This window comes from Notolabrus celidotus, chromosome 10 (genome assembly GCF_009762535.1).
Source record: "Notolabrus celidotus isolate fNotCel1 chromosome 10, fNotCel1.pri, whole genome shotgun sequence".
In the NCBI taxonomy this organism is placed as follows: domain Eukaryota; kingdom Metazoa; phylum Chordata; class Actinopteri; order Labriformes; family Labridae; genus Notolabrus; species Notolabrus celidotus.
In genome coordinates this window covers 23681065-23697660 of record NC_048281.1, presented here as the reverse complement: position 1 = coordinate 23697660, position 16596 = coordinate 23681065, and positions in this window count along the sequence as shown.

Genomic DNA, 16596 nt, shown 5'->3' with positions numbered 1-16596 from the left:
TTTAAAGGTTGGGAAATTTTAACCAGGCTGCATGAGACAGAACATCCACGAGGATGTGATTTTCCCCTCCAAAAAAAGTCAGCACATAAATCACTGGATTCACATGCGAATGCACACACAATATTAAATGCCATGTGGTTGGGGGTCTGCCTTGTTCAGCCCTGCTCAGGGGCTTTGGAGTTAAAACTTTAACACCTCTAAGTGTTTAATCCTATTGCTTGTTTGCTAACACTGATGGATTGAGACCTGATTTGAAACTTTCAATCACTTTTACAGGACCTTGGATTACACCGTTAAAACTTCCGTGCAATCGTGTGTCCATGAAGCTGTTTACGGAGGGAGGAAACAGGCCATCTGAGAGTGCAGAGATCACAGTGTTTGTTATAATATATGTGATTTTATTAGCTCAAACATGGATCTAGAGAACAAACTGGCCAGCATTGACCCTTGCTGAAATGTAAACGGAATCATTAGTGTAAGTCAAACTGATGAGGAGAATGTGTCAAAGTTCCTGTAACTTAATTCACCCTGTTTCTCAGAATGTGTTTACGTTACAGAGCGGGAATGTGCCAGGAGGATAGTACGGGCCCGACCTTTCTTCTGAGTGGATTAAGCACAGAGGCCACAACCTCCGGCATACCCCCTTGACCTCAGGTTAGCTTGCCAGATTAGCTTGCAACACAACATGCAACACAAAAACTTAACAGAAGCCAAACCGGGAAAACACCCACAAACACTCACACGCAATGGTAAAAGAAGGAGGATGCATGTCAGGGCCTTTCGCGGCAGTCTGGGGATTACACAAACAGCTACAACCAGTAGTAAATACAGAAGGAGATTAGGAGAAAGGCTTTCCTTTCTTACACACAGGATAAATACTACTCAGTTTCAACCTTTAGTTACCGTTGTCTGTCAGTCAATTTCATAAAAAGTGGAACATGTGTATCAGCAGCTACACATGCACATGTAATGATGCTGTGTAGTTAATATTATGAAGAGTGACTGTTTTAAACTCCATTTTAATAAAAAAAAAACTGAGCATGGTGAATATTTGATTATATTGGTGAATATTTACAAAGGACATTATCTGATTTTAATGTGACTGCAGTCTCTGTGACAGCTAATCTGCTAACAGTAAAGCTTGTTGGTAGATGGAGTTCTCTACATCTTGGTAGATCTTATGGTGCTTACACACCAAACTCACTTGTTTGGTGTATACGCAGCATTAGTCTCAACCAACCTTTTGGGTTAATGGTGAACTAATCTCTGTTTTGATGCTCTACATCAAAGTATTGTACTTTAAGGTGAGGGCGTCCTTACGGAGAGCAAAAGCAAGCAGAATGCAATCGGGGTACTGCCATCAAATCTGACAATGTTTTATTTATCTGTACAAAACCTGTTAACAGTGAAACTGGGACTCACCAGAAACAGATAAATGAGTGCTTTTCCAGGGCAAACAGTAAGTGACAGTTTTTCCTTGTGTGACATTTCTAGCCTTTTTTATTCCAATGTGTATTTATTCTGATTCTTTTTTACTTCAACTTTGCTTTGAACTTTTATAGTAAACTTTTTATAATACTACGTCTACAAGAAGGGCCTCTACTCTCCTGAGGAGGCTGAGGTCTTTCAACATCTGCAGAACGATGCTGAAGATGTTTTATGAGTCTGTGGTGACCCGTCTGCTGTCGTGTACTGGGGCAGCAGGGTGAGGGTAGTTGATGCCAACAGACTAAATAAACTCATCCTAAGGCCAGTGGTGTTGACGGGCTGGTGGAGATCTCTGACGGTGGTGACAGAGAGGAGGACACTGTAAAAGCTCCATTCCGTCATGGACAATATCCACCACCCTCTCTACAACGTGCTGCTGAAACACAGGAGCACATTCAGTGAAATGCACCACCGAACGTCACAGGAAGTCATTCCTGCCTGTGGCCATCAGACTGTACAACTCCTCCCTCTGATCCCTGAACAATAACCCATACTATGTGCAATACACTGTGCAATACCCTTACCACCCTTACCAGTTTAACATCCTTGTTAGATACATATATTTTATATATATATTTATGTCTTCTAATTTATTTATTTTTATTTTATTTTAATTGTATTTAAACGGAGAGGAGTCAGACAAAATGTTGTTGTTCTTGTACAACAACAATAAAGCTGAATCTAATTCTAATTCTAAATCCTTGTATATATATTACCTTCATTCCCAGCGCTTTTGTACAAAGATAATTTCTAACGGTTCTGCACTTCTGTATATACTTTATTATTATTTTATTTTATTTGATCTTAATTCTATTCTATTTTATCTTATTCGTACTTATATCTTATTTTATTCCTTCTTCTATCAATACAATAAAACATTTTGTTAACCTAATATTGCCTTAAATTTAAGATTAATGAGGAGGAGACTTGTTGATTTTGCATTTGTTTGTCATCAATTATTCACATAAGTTAAATTGTTTCTTCCTTTTTAGAATGTCTCATAAGGGCCCGAGCACTGACACAGTCGTGGGGAGGCCCTATTGTATCCTGAAGGATCGCTAGGATACTTCCGCCGCTTTAAAGACAAATTTGCATGCCTCAACGTGGCCCAAAACTCACCAAGATTTCTCCCAAAGTCAGTCATGGCGTAAAATTTGGGTATTCATTGCTTTTGTGCCAATACCGCTCCAAAGCGCCCCCTAATGACTTAAACAGCCAGCCCCTCAAAGTTACTTTCACCTACATGCCTGATTTTCTTTTTTGGAATACCTACCATCCCAAGACCTACAAAAATGTCCCAGGCGTCATTGTCAAATCCCAACAGGAAGCGCAGAAATCGGAGTTGAATGTCTGATTTTGCCGATTTGCAGGATACGTATTAAAGAGATCTAGCCCTAGGGTTTTTCTCCAATCCAATCTCAACAAGACACAATCCAGAGTAGACATATTGAAGAGTAAAAGTTATCAGAAAACGTTTGTGAAATATAAAATATGGGGGCGTGGCAGGTGCATCAAACTCTCATTTCTCACCATAAGCAGGAAATAGACTTTTGGGGGCTTTAAAATGCTCACAATCTCTCCAAATCGGCCACACCCATCGGCCGCGCATCCCCTTCAATTTTGTTTCTGCTCTTGTTTTTGCTCTGTTTTTAATGCCATTTAGTATCCGACTATTTCAAAGATGCATTCAAAGGTTTGAAATGTGATTAAGTACAGCTGCTTTTAAAATTGAGTCAAAGTATTTTAATTCACTATATCAATGACGTTAAACTAGTTAATGTAATTTAACATAAAACTGTAATGTTGAATGGTTTTCTGTTACTTGCACTATCACTTCTGCTGGACCTGAAATATCACATAAAACACAAGGACTACAGGTGTAAACCACTTCATAGCTCCCTCAATGATGATTTCTATTTCTGAAGTTCCTTTATCGTCACTGAATCACAAAACGTCAGCAGCACCTTTGAAATATGTTACACGACTTCTTTTACAACAAATATAGGGTAGAGTTTTATAGACAGAAATGCTACCCTTACATAACCTCTCACACTTGCTACACTTAAATAACTCTTTCAAGTGTATTCAACATCTGAAACTTTCAGCATAACTCCATTCTCCATGTAAGTGGAATGAGTACAGAAGTTATGAATGGATACACAGGCGTCATCGTGAGCTGTTATTTTTGGAACTTCTTTATCCTGCAGAAATAGTCAGTGAGAAAGAGGCCTTGAACAGTGACTGCAGTGCAGAGCTGTTGTACAACTTATTCATAAGTCTGCCAGTTAGGATAGAAACAAGCTCGACTCTGTGGTTCAAAGCTTTGGCACTATGGAGAAGAGTTTTGGGACAATTATCAAACATTGATTCATTCATTTCCTTCATGTTTTACTTTTAGTTAGCAGTGTTACTGCTTTATGTTTTTTTAAGTTCACAGAGTTATATTGATTCATTTTAACCAGTGTATCTTCAAATCACAGCATTATTGGTTTTAAAAACGCATGGTATTAACATTTGTAATTTATACTGTTTTGTTTAACAGTCGAGGCAGATGGCTGTCTAACATGAGTCTGGTTTTGCTGGAGGTTTCTGCCTGTTAAAGGAAGTTTGTCCTTGCTGCTGTGACTAGCTAAATGCTGCAAAGTGCTCTGCTCATGGTGGATTAAGATAAGATCAGACTGAGTTCTGTCTGTAAGATGGGACTGGATCTTATCCTGTCTTGATGTTGGGTCTGTGTTAATAATATAACAGAATACGGTGTAGACCTGCTCTGTTTGTAAAGCATCTTGAGATTACATTTGTTGTGATTTGGGGCTATATAAATTAAGATTGATTGATTGATGGTTTTAAGGCAAACTGTGGAAGCCCTCATAAGAAGAAAAGAGCATGATGTTATGTTTTTTAATACTTAGCTAAACGATTTTTTAGTGCTTTGAGAAAGACACATAAGTGGGTTTGTAAACATAAGCTTTCAAAGTACTTCAACTGTGTTTCATCTGTGAAACAAGGGAGGTAAATAGAGCTGCTTCATTATTGCATCACATTTATTTTGATCAACACTGAGGTCATGCTCATTAATCACGATTAGTTATTGATTTCAGGGCTAGATTTTGTTATTACTATACTTTCACATACAAACAAAAGCAGCAAGACTTTAGGGGTGCTTCATCTGATGCAGCAGTTGTGAGCTCTCTACATTTTGAATGCCAATATCACTGTCAGTCATGTTTATTTGCTCATTGGAAGGCCAAAATTGTGAGCCTGATTTATATTTGATGGATTGTGCAGTTCTAAAGACAAACCCCCAACTTTCTTTTCTGTGCCAAAAGGTGAAAATAATATGGTTTATTGCCTTTGTAGATCAGAAAGAGACATCAGTGAGTTTTATAACCAACTGAAAACTCCTCACAGGAGCTTTAAGTCATGTAACATTAAAAAAATTGAAACCGTGGTAAGACAAAAGATATAGAAGTTATATTTTGGGCATTTTTGCCTTTATTTGATAGGACAGCTGAAGAGAGACAGGAAATGTGGGGAGCAGCGAGTGGGGGAAGACATGCAGGAAGTGGTCGACTGACCGGGAATCGAACCGGCGACTCCCGCGACAAGGACTGTAGCCTCTGTATGTGGGGCACTTAGAACGCTAGGCCACCAGCGCCCCAAAAGATTTATTTTCTTACTTTCTTTTCAGGGCTCTCACAGTACAATCCTTTAATTAATGTGTGAAAGATCTTAAGTACAAAGGCACTGAAGGAGAGATGTGAGTAATTTCCATTAAGAATAGAAACCATTCAATGATGAGTTTGGACTGCATGCAATACAGAAATGCTTTGAGTGTGAAGCCAGTTTATATTTTACATTCAATGAAAAGTGAAGGTCATGAAGGACTTTTAACTTTTGAAGCTTATCAAGCTAATTAGTCACCAGGAAAGGGAGAATAAAAAACATGGCTCTCATCCAGGAGATGCATGTCTGTTGTTCTTTAGGTGCTGTAACTGTAATTAGGGAGGCTATCAAAAGGTTGAAGAATATAAGTGTATCTTGTATTTGACCTAATTTCCCATGTACAAAGATGATATAAGACCATCTGTAGAGTTTGGCCTGGATGTGATCTGTGATCACGATCTCAGCATGATCGGAAATCTGATGTTCTCGGATGAAGCCAAACATGGTGCTTCCTCCTCCTACTCCTCCTCTTCCTCCACAGAAATTTCAACTCAATCCAGTGTCCACTCAGAAATATGGAAATATCGTGGCAGTGAATGAATGAGAGGAGAGCAGAACGCCTCCACAGCCGAGTGGAGGAGTAAAAAGGAAGAGAGAAACGTCACAGTAACAGAGAGTGCGTGGGCACAAGAGGAAGAGTGGGAGTGAATCTGTGGGAGGCCTTCCAGTGTAACTCTCAATCTGTCTTTTCTCTTGATTCATCCCAACTACATCACTACTCATCTATTTATCTCTTTTTTTTTCAAATACTCGTTACACATCCCTGAGTTCTTCTCTTCATTTATAGGACAACCACTACTGCCTCATGCAATGTGTTGATAGCAACATTAACACCATAACCAGAGCCAACATTTTACTTTATCTAACCCCTTATTTTCCAAAATGTGTGTATGTTATTGAGAAAACAACCGGTAAAAGGATGCCAATAAAGAAACGCTAGAAAAACAGAAAACAAAAAATGAGTTAAGCATTATTCAAAGTTGATCTTAGGTTAAAAATGACACACTGTGGGAAATGCTAGCCTAGCACATAGAGTGTATAAAATATGGAAGTAGTATCCGTGACGTCACCCATCTGTTTCTGAAGCGCTGTTTTGAGGCCAATCGTCGGTGGCAGCCATATTGCTGCTGTCGAGCAAGTGTGACGTAAAGAGGCAGGCTTTGAGCCTCCTAGCCAACAGCTACAGTGTTCCAGCCTGTCAATCAAGTCAACTGTGCCTCTCATTGGAAGACTCGTAATCTCAAAATCTTTCCAAAGTACCACATAAGAAAAAATTTAACCCCGTACAGTGTGAGCCGATTGAGAAATGAGCTATCCAGACTACACTCGTCTTTTGTACCAGGCTGTAAACATGTTTATTTCTGCTGTAAAGATCGGAGGTTGCCGCTTGGCCTAGCACCGACTAAAGAAAACACAAACCTGCCTGTCAGTACATTTAAAGCTTTCTAAACAGCCTAAACCGTGTTAGTCTGAGCAATAGTAGTTTAAAAGGGACCTCTAAAGTCACATCATCACACTAAAATGTGCTAACAACCAGTGGAAAAAGTCTGTGGTAGCTAAAGACAGAGCTAGCACAGTCGCTGCTAGCTCTTCTGCCTACCTGGCAAAGCTGAACAGCTTTTGCTTTAAATCAAGCAATCATGTGCTTCCTTTGCATTAAAAAAAAACTCCTCTGTCTTATGGCAACATTTTAAAAACCATTCTTGCATATGAATCATCAAAAATGACAGAAAAAGCTGGAGTATGCATGCCAGGCCAGTGGTTGACAGTATAACTTTATATTAAAACATCACTGAAGAAGACCACTCATCTGCTCATGAAGTCGTTAAACAGAGCAGGGAGTAGAAAGTATTTAACTTCTTCTCCTGCTGTCTCTTAACAGTCAAATGTGTCACTCTTTGTGAATCTTTGCTGTAGAAAATGTTAGCAAAGGCTATTTCTTCAGTGTTCTGTGTAGTAATGATCAGCCTTGTTGCTAGTGGTGGTGTTTACTGTTATAGGTTATAAATAGACACTTGTATTGAAATCAGTCTGTTCTGTAACTACCTTAAAACTCCTCACAGGAATTCAAATCTTTTTTTTTTGTATGGCCTTTTCGCCTTTTCCATTTGATGTACTGCTGTCCTATGATAAATAGGAAAACACAGGCAGACAGAACAGAGACACAGATACCATTCACTTCTACAGTGTCATAAGAGATGAATGAGTCTACTGTTGTATGAATCTAAACAATTTTTCGAGGAAAAGCCAGTACATTCTACCTTCTGTAGCGGGTAGAAACATAGCATTCAGGACAAGTACTGTAGTAAAATGTCTGGCAGTCTCCACAGGATAGTCTGCCTGGGCCTTCTGGACCGTTAGTACCATCAGATGGTTGGCACTCAAGGCTGGTCCATGTCTAGTACTGGGAACTGAGACTGAGGATGGGACATGATGTGTGGAAGTCAGACAAAAAAGGGAACCATAGAAACCAGTCATGGAAATGGAGACGAACTGCCAGACAGAGCACAGAGGAGCAAATAAAATCCATCCATTGCAATGTAGCTTTTACGTCCACAATGACACATGCAGATTTCTCGAATAGTTGGTTGGAGGTGAGAGCAGAGTAGGGTTGTTTTACCATGAATTTAAGGTGTCTCATCTTTCTACACAGATCATCTGTCCGAACAGGGGCCTTAAAGACAAGGAGAGCACCACACGTCTGGATGTGTGCATCTTGACTCTTTAATGGGGAATGGAGAGAGAGAGAGAGAGAGAGAGAGAGAGAGAGAGAGAGAGAGAGAGAGAGAGAGAGAGAGAGAGAGAGAGAGAGAGAGAGAGAGAGAGAGAGAGAGGCACACTCTGTTTGGTCCAGTCTTCACACCAATGAGGAATAGTGATTAGGTACTGTTCTTCCAGAGTGCAAGAGGAGGATTGTGGGTGTTGTGTGAACATTAGCAGCTAAGGGTGTTAAGACTCATAGTTAAAATTACATTTTCAGTACAACACAACTTTTCCTTCTTGTAATGGAGCAGATTTAAAAAAAAAAAACACATATAAATGAACAGAAAATAACCCATATTGTAATGTGGGCAAAAACATAGAACAATAAAATATCTGTTCCATTAATAACCATTATTTCAGTCATGATGAACCAAACTGACAACAACACTTCCTTCAGTTTTATGGTCTTGTCATATCATAATGTAAATGATCAACTAATGATTATTAAACCTTCTGTTGAGAAGAAATGCATAACTGATTATGCGTGACACTGCTATTTGTCTAGATGTCACTTCACCATGTAAAGTGTTGGGAGAGAGCTCTTGGCTGACTGCACAGCATTGCACCGGTTGTGTTTAAAGAAGCACACCATAACTTACATTCTCATTTACACGGCAGACAAATCTATAACCGCACAGCATACTTAGTAAATAACCTTTTACCATGTTTCATGCTAAATTAACTCAGTTAATATTACAAGCTGGGTGAAGGAATCTCTTTTCAGACTCTGCTGCTTCATTTACATGCTGAGTGAAGTCATCACTAGCCTTAGGCTTCATTAACAAATACCTTCACACTGAGGAGGCCCAAATACTACAAAAATAACAGTCAGGAATGCTACAGCTAACTAGCTAGATGTACCAATGGGGTGGCAATTTACAGTTTCTCTCTCAGTTGCTTTCTGAAATGAGTGTTACATTTTTATTTTTTTTAAGGTGAAATTTAAAATTTTATTTGATTAATTTTCACACAACCATTTGTAACCATTTGCTATTTTATTTTTAACTAATTTTGGCTAATAAATGACTTACCCCCATTGTCAACAGTCTGAACAGCTATTAGCTGCAAATTGTTATTTTTGTCTTGGTTTGATAGACTTGCTTTCAGCTATGTGTTAGAACTCTATAAACGTCACATGAAAAATAGTTCATCTAATGATCACAATCTGCTAAAAGGTATACATTTGCATTAAAATAATCTGCTAAAACCTGCTAAATGGATTAATTCATTTCAAGGAGTGGCCAAATTAATTCCCAATTCATATATTGTCATCATGTTTTTGTACAGTTTTTGGTACTGATGGGCCTTGTATTTTTTTACACAGTATATATATATATGTATGTATGTATGTATGTATGTATGTATGTATGTATGTATGTATGTATATATATGGCAAGCCGTTCAGGAAATTATGATATATATAATAGCCTGAAAGTCTGAATATATGGAATTAAAGTTTGAATATATGGGAGAAAGTCTGAATATATATAGGAAAAAAGTATCACACCCAGAAACCCAAGATGGCGCAGGCCACACATGACGTCTTTTTCATTCCATATATTCAGACTTCATTCAATGTATTTAGACTTCATTCCATATATTCAGACTTCATTCCATATATTCAGACTTTCATTCAATATATTCAGACTTTCAGGCTATTATATATATAATAATTTCCTGAACGGCTTGCCATACATACATATATATTTTATATATTGTATATAAAAGTCTTGAAAAGACTTGATCAACCAACCATTTGGCGCAGCTTATCCCACTCCCCTAATCTAGGCTCTGACTTCTATTTTATGACCTCATTTATAATAGTTAACGCCATTGTGGGTGGTAATTTAGCTTATCCATGATTCACCTGCATCATTTGTGTTCCCAAGGTGAACTCATGTTTGTTTGCATGCACGTTTGCCATCTCCTGGGACAACATGAGTTCATGTAACTGATTAGAAAGTGATGTCACGGTCATATGGGAGTGGATAGTTTTCTATACACATCCACTTTTTGGCTAGCCCCATCTACTGGTTTTGGCCATATGTGAACATTGTGCTCTCCACTGTGAAATAGTGGCTTCATTTTATGTTGTCATCTACGGACTTGAAGAAGTAATGTGCTGTATTATGGGCAGTAGTAACAGCCAATGATATGCACTTCTGCGGGTATGTCAAATGTGCATGTTTGTTAATTGACGCATGTCAATAAAGTTGTCCCTTGAGAGAGATTCCAGTCGAATGGAACTGATGTGTATTTGTTCCTCTGTAATTACTTTGGTCTAGTTTTAGGTGTAGAGGCAGACTTACTGTGCAAAATGACTCTGCTAACACTGATCCTCAGCTGTTTGACTTCGGACCGTAACAGAGCACTCCTCTGCAACTGCAACTTAAACTTTGTCGTGGAAAAATGTAATGCTACTGCGCTACATGATAAAAAAAATGCTAAGCTACCTAAAAGCTATTTGATTCTGGAAACAGCATTGCTACCACCAAGCTACTGAGAGGGCTGTTCCTTTCCTTTCTTACCTTACATATTTTTGGTAATCCTATTGGTATTGCCATCAGAAAAGGGTTATTATCAGTCATCGGTATTGTCTCAAAATCCATATCATGCATCCCTCATTTTGAGCATCCTGGTTTCATTCAATATCGAAGGAAGATACAATTCTGTTGGCAATGATTAACTCATTGACAAAAAAACAAAGCTTTCAGTGAGTATCATGTTTTTTTTAATCTACTGTTCATACAGCATATACGAGCTGTTCTTGGGAAGTACACCCTTGGTGCTGGGAAGTTTAAACATGTTTGAATAAATGTGCCAAATCGTCAGTAAAAAGCACCAAACAAGTATGTAAACAAAACCATTCTCCTCTATTATATTAAGTGCATCACATGCTACAGGAAACCTCTGAGTAAAGCTATGCTCATTATCTTTTGTGCCCTGTGTGAGTTGTGCTCAGGTTATTCGAGCACAGTGTTTACAATGTTGTCGGCTCTTTTAGAAAAACGGATTGTTGATTTTCTCAGCAGCTGCTGAATTATTGAGCAAAGCCATCATCACACCAGCAGACAGCAAGTATTTACAGTACTATTAGGCTTGTTGTGGTGTTAATGGGCCCCCTCCATTAGCCTTTGCGAAGGCCGGAGTAACACCTGCATCAACAAAAACACGTACATGTCACACAGTTGTAAGGGGTGTGTGTGTGGGGGGGTGGCCCTCATGGGAGTTAGTTGTTTTTCAGCAGTGGCCTGAACACGTCAGAAAATGTGCTTACACCATGGCAACACATGCTGGCTCAACAGTATTACAGAGCGTGGCTGTCCTTCAACGTCTCAGGAGACTCCAGATTAAACACACAATCACAGACATGGAACCCTTTGGCGACAGCGTGTTTGAAGGATGTAACACGGTTCTAAAGGCTTTGCCTTTCTTGGATCTCTCCAGATTGTTTATGTCTGTGTGTGTTTCCGACCTGTTATATTTGTGTACCATGAGTCTTTTCCATCATCATGGGCAATGAGGGGTCAGCTGTAAAAAGTGTAGCCATGAACCCCTCCTGAGAGATATTGGATGCTTTTGGCCTTTCACTGCGCTCTGGAAACTTCCATGTTTACAGTCTCCAACTCTGACTCCTCCATCAGCTGACAAACTGTTACGTAAATCAACAGAGTGGCAACAACATGGTTTACCACTATTTGATTCACTCACTGACCCAGTCACCCCTATCATGACTCTCCAAAACAGGCACACTCACACCTGCCACCTGCTCCAAGTTTGTATGGGTTATGTTGCTTTTCAAACACAATAATATCAAATGCACCCTTACACACTTCATATCACTTAGACTGTGTTTAACTAAAGAATTCCTTTAAAATAAGCTAAACTGTTGCCCTTGCTAACATCAGAACTTGTCAAGAGTTAAAAATTAAAGCCATAGCAGATATTTCTCAAGAAATTTGCAATAAATATTTAAACAACCAATCTTTTATTCAATCAAAAGCAGTCATCCAGTATCTAGTTAACCACCTGATACATACTAATATTGTTGCCTTAAACTATGACTGCCATAAAGCTGATAGCTAGCATGTGTCCTGTCAAAGTCGAAGTGAACATATCTAAAAAATATATTGTTTGTACAGAAATTAAAGCCAAAACATAAAAATGTGCAGAAAAGAACATTTTTTAGAGACAGGAAACCATCACTTGAGTTCTAGCTTCAGGTAGAAGCCAACTAGCTTTAGCAGCTAATGCCAGCAACAAACTTCCATCAAAAACAGGATTGTTGTGAGATGCTACAAAGCTATGCAGAACAATCAATTTTCTGGTCTATGTAGTCTTTACAAAGGGTTACATTCTTTGAAGGTGTAGATCAAATACGCATAAGCATATAGGCTATGCCACATGTCCATTGTAAAAGCTAGCTTAAGTACAAATCATATAGATCTTTAAAAAACAACAGTAATGTTCCTGTATTGGAGGATATAGAGCTTAAGGTAGCAAAGCACAGTGTTATATAGTATGTAATGTGTAGTTAAAATGATATTGTTCAAACATATTCCTATTTGTGTGCTCACTAATGAAAAGACATCTTTTGAAATGCAACACATTGCACTTCATTCTGAGTTATTTTCTTTATCTGTGAAGAGAGACTATGATGATGATAAGAAAAAATGGTCAATGCTATGATTTTCAGCAATTATTGTTGCAAAGGCAATTGAATAAATTATCTCAAGTGTCGGGATTGTTTGAATGGAGGGGAACGTGCAGCTGTGTCTCCTCTGCATATGAGTGATAGAAGATACCATGTTTCTGAATGATCAGGCTGAGTGGTTCGATAATAATGGAAAACAAAAGTAGGCCAATAGTAGATCCTTGTGATACACCACTACTAAAATCAACAGCATATAGACTGGTGTTTGCTGTACAAACTGAAAAGGTCCTATTAGACAGGCAAAAGTGTAAGAGCTGTTCCACTGAGGCCACCTCAGGTTTCAAGTTGGCTAATGTTCATCTACATGGGGAAATTTGTTTGTAATGCAACCCAAAGGACAGCAAATAATTTCTTCCTTGTGTATCTTTTTGTATATATGGAGAAGTGCTAAACATTTTTACTCAAAGACTATTTAATATATGGATATTTAGCTACTTTTTTGAATTTATAAATATTGCATGATTATATTTATTTTTATTTTAGACCACACATTTGAACACGACACTGTGAGCCCCTTTGGTTGCAATACTGTGCGTTGTTACTGACACCCCAAAATAAACATCACCACTGGTAAACCTTTATTATTACTATTATTACCATAATAATCCAGCTATAGCAAATCATATGTAGCTTGGACATGATGCTAGGTTAAAACTCCAGGTTGTCTAATAAAACATTGGAGTTTACCAAGTTACATTTCTGTACTTGCTTGGTCTTCAATTATTTAATTGATATCCTTCCATCTGTCTACTTTTGGTTTTAAGTCTGTCCTGTCAAAGTCCCTGTTGTCTGAGGTCTTCAGTGCTCTGACACTCTCATTGTGTACATACAGGTTGGGGTTTTCACCATAACCATTCCCTGAATTATCTCTTAACATAGTTCTATGTAAGTTTCAAAGTACTATAGGAGACTTTGCTTTGCTCTTTCCATGTCACTCCTGATGATTAGCTCTGATCCTTCATGACTTCAAGCTCCCAAATGAAGTGAATTGATGACGACAGACTTGTGTTGTGTCTGGTCTGTATTTATTATTGGGTGACGGAGTGTAACTGGAGAAATAGCCCTGCTGCTGATGAAGACAAGTGTATCTATGGAGGGGCGGTGGTAAATCCCCCACGTTACACATGAAAGCTCAGATCATCAGCCACCCAATTTTTCCCCATATCAAAGCTCGCCTCACACACCATCACTGTCAAGGCCTGTCTTTTGAACCTGCACCCTGCCAGACCACTTTTTCTCAGATCCCAAAGGCCTCCAAATGCAAATGCATATCTAATGAATGTCTCCTATATCTTTTCCCTATATAATTTATTCTGAGCACAAGGGCGGCCATGCGTTGACCAAATTCTGTCTGCTAATAACATGCATGCACTTTATACATTATATGCAAATACAAATTCTAACACCCACGAACACATCATCATACGCAAACATATATTTATGCAAAGTATGAGAACATTCGTACCTATAAAGTATTCGTTGACCAGTCCTCACTTTTTCTGTCTTGTTGAAACCCCATTAAGCAGAGAATAGAACAAGTGAAATGTTGGAATGTAAATGTATGTAAATGAAGAGCTCTGCTACACAGGCAGTCACACTGAATGGCGACAGACATTTTCAGTATTAGCTACAGGACAAAAAAATGTCCCCGCTGTGGTTCTCTGGCTCCCTGCCCCCACAAGTTAAACCTTCAAATGAGGATTTCATTGTTCATCGCACTTAATTCTGTAACAAAATCATTATATCTGAAATTCAGAATTGTGCTTAATGTATGCACAATTAGACCCCATCTCGATCAATTATGGCCATCTAAATTAAACCACGGATTCATTATTGACTTAATGATCAAGATCTTAATGCTGCTCTATACCCTGCTATTTGCCTCACTGCTGGATGTATAATGTGTTGAAAGAACTTAAGAAATGAAAGGAAATTATAAAGTACCTATGGCCTCGTCATGTGCTCCCTGTTTTATTAAATTTTGACTGCAAGGTAATATAAAAATGAGGTAGTCTGTTGAAGAGTGTGAGAGAAAACGGTTGTGCTTTCATTCTTTCTATTTTGGATTATCAGAAAACACAATGAAAAAACCTGAACCAGCATCATGTTTATCTGTCTTCTTATCTTGTTTGTAGTTTAATGCTAAGCCACTTAATTATTAGAGTCCCAAAGTCTGTAAAAGAAACAGGACATACATTTTTGTGTGGTTTGATTTGGTGGAGGGGAAAAGCTAAAATACGTATCTTAGCACTTAAGTTGGGGAAAAACATCTTAAACAGTAAAAGAAAATATGGGGGGATTATTTTCAGTTGCGGATGAATATAAATGTCTTTCTCTTGTTGTTATTTGTGGCATATAAACTGCTAGCATGTTTATGTAAAATTGGCTCAAAGAAACTAGTGTCCATAACGAGGGGAATATAATAATCCAATTCAATGGCTCATTTATACTGTGTTATATTGTGCTTTAGCAGAACAATTTATGTGTATGGCGCTGTAGGGTAAGCTAAATATAGCTTTGGCTAAACAAACAGTACTTGTTGGAAGAATTATGTCATTGTTGGTTTAGGGATTTTGATGGAATTTGTAGGCAGATTTTGGTTGATTCACAGTAAGTACATGTGTTGAAAGATATATATTTCTACTAAAAAACTCTTCTGTTATTGGCTCAAATCAAGGGATCTGTCTTAGTCCCTGTTCATATTTTAAGAATGAAAACTGCAACAGTTTCTCTTAAAACCTTTAATGAAAATTTTGCTCCAATTGATGCAGGCTCTGTGTGAAAATATTGTTGATTCAGGATGCAGACGATCAGTGCTATCAGTCCCCTGAGGGGTGTCCAATGCCCGAAGACGTTTCCTGTGTTCTCTGGCAATCAGTCCACCTCCTCACATCCTCACAGCCCCCGTGGTTACCAAAACCACTCCACTACTCCTCTAGCCACTACCCACACATCCAGCCTCTGACTGATGAGTGTGCAAGCAGACAGAGTATTTCACCCTACTACATAACACACATGTGATCCTCTGTGATCTCCACCCACCACCACCACCTCCAACACATCACTGACTCTTACAGGCTATATAAAGAAAACCAACCAGAGCAGCTTTTTTTTTCCTCCATACAGAGAGTCTGGGTATGAGCAAAGCCGTCTGATTCAGTGTTAAAGAGGAAGATGGACGGAGATGATTCTGAAATGTTAAATATTTCAGAGCTGCAGGCCTGTGACCGATAAAGGGAGGAGGAAGAGAAAAGATGATGGGGGAGGAGGACTGGAAGTGAGAAAAATGAAGAAGGAGACGCTGGGATGATACTAAACTCCATCTTTCTAAATTCAGAGTAGACTTCATTACATATTCATGTGATGGTGCGACTGCTGTGTGTGTGTATGCAGACAGCAATCATCCATATAACCTATCACTTTCGCTTTAATTGCACAAATCTAAGAGGAGGGTGGGCTTATATCAATAACCCTTAGAATGCATAAAAGCTAATACTCTCGTTTCTCAAATCATTTGCCTGATCGCTTTCTCTGCAGTGTTGGATGAACATATTTATTTATGTGTAAGTGTGTCTGATATTATGACTGATTCTTTCATTAGCACAGCCTGTGTGCATGTTCATGTGTGCCCCTCAGTCTCCATATAGATTTAAATTACAACCCCTAACAGTGTCCAATTTATTAGACATCTTGTCTCAACTCAGAGCATATTGCACTTCAAATAAATGCGGTTACAGAGGAGCTGTGTTGGTGTGTATGTGAGGGCCAGTTAACTAATTATTCATGTTTTTTTTAAGTTTGTGTACCCTGACTAATATGATTTTAATACTACTTCAAAACAAGAAAAATTGATTCCAGAACAAAGGTAACAACTGTGTGGCCAGTTGGTTTGCACCATAATTCTG